Genomic DNA, 3752 nt, shown 5'->3' with positions numbered 1-3752 from the left:
TCTTCTCTGATATGGTAGAGAAGTTCCTGGAAGTCTTCATGGATGACTTCTCAGTATTTGGAGACTCATTCAGCTCCTGCCTTAACCATCTAGCACTTGTTCTGAAAAGATGCCAAGAGACCAACCTAGTTTTAAACTGGGAAAAATGTCACTTCATGGTGACTGAAGGAATTGTCCTTGGGCATAAAATTTCGAACAAAGGAATAGAGGTGGATCAAGCTAAGGTGGAGGTAATTGAAAAATTACCACCACCTGCCAATGTTAAGGCAATCAGAAGCTTTCTGGGGCATGCAAGATTCTACAGAAGGTTTATAAAGGATTTTTCAAAAATTGCCAAACCTCTGAGTAATCTCTGCTAGCTGCTGACACTCCATTTATCCTTGATAATGAGTGTCTGCAGGCGTTTGAGACTCTGAAAGCTAAGCTGGTCACAGCACCAGTCATCTCTGCACCAGATTGGACATTACCATTTGAACTAATGTGTGATGCCAGTGACCATGCCATTGGTGCAGTATTGGGACAAAGGCATGATAAGCTTCTGCACGTCATTTATTACAGCAGCCGTATTCTAAATGATGCACAGAAGAACTACACAACCACAGAAAAGGAGTTACTTGCAGTGGTTTATGCCATTGACAAGTTCAGATCTTATTTAGTAGGATCAAAAGTGATTGTGTACACTGACCATGCTGCTCTTAAATATCTACTCACAAAGCAGGATTCAAAATCCAGGATCATAAGATGGGTGTTGCTTCTGCAAGAGTTTGATATAGAAATAAGAGACAAAAAAGGGACAGAGAATCAAGTAGCTAATCACCTATCCCGGATAGAACCAGTAGCAGGAGCATCCCTCCCTCCTACTGAGATCTCTGAAACCTTTCCGGATGAGCAATTGTTTGCTATTCAGGAAGCTCCGTGGCTTGCAGACAGTGCAAACTATAAGACTCAAGGTTCTCCTTTTGTAACCATGGAGAGAAAGCATGAAGAGCTTCTCTCAAAACAGAATCAAACAGAGCCCCCACAGTCAACCTCTAAGTTTGGTGTTGGGAGGCCACAACCAACTTCTAAGTTTGGTGTTGAACCCCCACATTCAAACTCTAAGTTTGGTGTTGGGAGGTTCCAACATTGCTCTGAACATCTGTGAGGCTCCATGAGAGCCCACTGTCAAGCTACTGACATTAAAGAAGCGCTTGTTGGGAGGCAACCCAATGTTATAGTTATTATTTTCCTTTGTTATTTTATGTTTTCTATAGGTTGATGATCATGGGAAGTCACAAAATCAATTGAAAAAGCAGAAACAGAATGAAAAAACAGAAAGAAAAATAGCACATCCTGGAGGAAAACTTGCTGGCGTTTAAACGCCAATAAAGGCAGCAAATGGGCGTTTAATGCCTAGTTTGGCACCATTCTGGGCGTTTAACGCCAGAAAGGGGCACCAGACTGGCGTTAAACGCCTGGAATGGGCACCAAGCTGGCGTTAAATGCCAGAAATGGGCACCAGCCCGGCGTTTAACGCCAGGATTGGCAGAAGGAGCATTTTTGCTCGCCACTTGGTGCAGGGATGAATTATCCTTGACACCTCAGGATCTGTGGACCCCACAGGATCCCCACCTACCCCACCACTCTCTCTCTTCTTTCTTCTTTTGCTCAAGGACGAGCAAACCTTCTAAGTTTGGTGTGGTAAAAGCGTTGCTTTTTGTTTCTCCATAACCATTTATGGCACCTAAGGCCGGAGAAACCTCTAGAAAGAGGAAAGGGAAGGCAAAAGTTTCCACCTCCGAGCCATGGGAGATGGAGAGATTCATCTCAAGGGATGCACTTTCCTCCACAAAACTATTGGGAGCAAATCAACACATCCCTAGGAGAATTGAGTTCCAACATGGGACAACTAAGGGTGGAGCACCAAGAACATTCCATCCTCCTCCATGAAATTAAAGAAGATCAAAGAATCATGAGAGAGGAGCAACAAAGGCAAGGAAGAGACATTGAGGAGCTCAAGCACTCCATAAGATATTCAAGAGGAAGAACAAGCCGCCATCACTAAGGTGGACCCGTTCTTTAATCTCCTTGTTCTTTATTTTCTGTTTTTCGAATTTTTATGGTTATGTTTATCTATGTTTGTGTCTTATTACATGATCATTAGTATCTTAGTGTCTATGCCTTAAAGCTATGAATGTCCTATGAATCCATCACCATTCTTAAATGAAAAATGCTTTAATCACAAAAGAACAAGAAGTACAGGATTTCGAATTCATCTTTGAAACTAGTTGAATTAGTTTGATGTGGTTACAATACTTTTTATTTTCTGAATGAATGCTTGAACAGTGCATATGTCTTTTGAATTTGTTGTTTAAAGAATGTTAAATTTGTTGGCTCTTGAAAGAATGATGGAAAAGGAGAAATGTTATTGAGGATCTGAAAAATCATCAAATTGATTCTTGAAGCAAGAAAAAGCAAAAAACAAAAAAAAACAAAAAAAAAAGAGAATAGAAAAACGAAAAAAAAAGAGAAAAAGAAAAAGAAAAAAAATAAAGTCGTGATCCAAGGCAAAATGAGTGTGCTTAAGAACCCTTGACACCTCTAATTGGGGACTCTAGCAAAGCTGAGTCACAATCTGAAAAGGTTCACCCAGTTATGTGTCTGTGGCATGTATGTATCCGGTGGTAATACTGGAAGACAGAGTGCTTTGGGCCACAGCCAAGACTCATAAAGTAGCTGTGTTCAAGAATCATCATACTTAACTAGGAGAATCAATAACATTATCTGGATTCTGAGTTCCTATAGAAGCCAATCATTCTGAACTTCAAAGGATAAAGTGAGATGCCAAAACTGTTCAGAGGCAAAAAGCTACTAGTCCCGCTCATCTAATTGGAGCTAAGTTTCATTGATATTTTGGAGTCTATAGTATATTCTCTTCTTTTTATCCTATTTAATTTTCAGTTGCTTAGGGACAAGCAACAATTTAAGTTTGGTGTTGTGATGAGCGGATAATTTATACGCTTTTTGGCATTGTTTTTAGTATGTTTTTAGTATGTTTTAGTTAGTTTTTATTATATTCTTATTAGTTTTTATTTAAAATTCACTTTTCTGGATTTTACTATGAGTTTGTGTATTTTTCTGTGATTTCAGGTATTTTCTGGCTGAAATTGAGGGACCTGAGCAAAAATTTGATTCAGAGGCTGAAAAAGGACTGCAGATGCTGTTGGATTCTGACCTCCCTGCACTCGAAGTGGATTTTCTGGAGCTACTGAAACCCAATTGGCGCGCTCTCAATTGCGTTGGAAAGTAGACATCCTGGGCTTTCCAGCAATGTATAATAGTTCATACTTTGCCCGTGATTTGATGGCCCAAACCGGCGTTGCAAATCAGCTTCAGAATTCCCGACGTTTAACGCCGGAACTAGCACAAAATTGGAGTTAAACGCCCAAACTGGCATAAAAGCTGGCGTTTAACTCCAGAAAAAGTCTCTACACATAAAAGCTTCAATGCTTAGCCCAAGCACACACCAAGTGGACCCCGGAAGTGGATTTTTACGTCATTTACTCATTTCTGTATACCCTAGGTTACTAGTTCACTATTAATAGGATCTTTTGACATTGTATCTTCACCTGATGACACTTTACACGTTTCTCATTGTATCTTCTACATCATGAGTCTCTAAACCCCATGGTTGGGGGTGAGGAGCTCTGCTGTGTCTTGATGGATTAATGCAATTACTACTGTTTTTCATTCAATCACGCTTGCTTCTATTC

This window comes from Arachis stenosperma, chromosome 9 (genome assembly GCF_014773155.1).
Source record: "Arachis stenosperma cultivar V10309 chromosome 9, arast.V10309.gnm1.PFL2, whole genome shotgun sequence".
NCBI classification, from domain to species: Eukaryota; Viridiplantae; Streptophyta; class Magnoliopsida; order Fabales; family Fabaceae; genus Arachis; species Arachis stenosperma.
Note: the sequence above shows the minus strand (reverse complement) of the source record.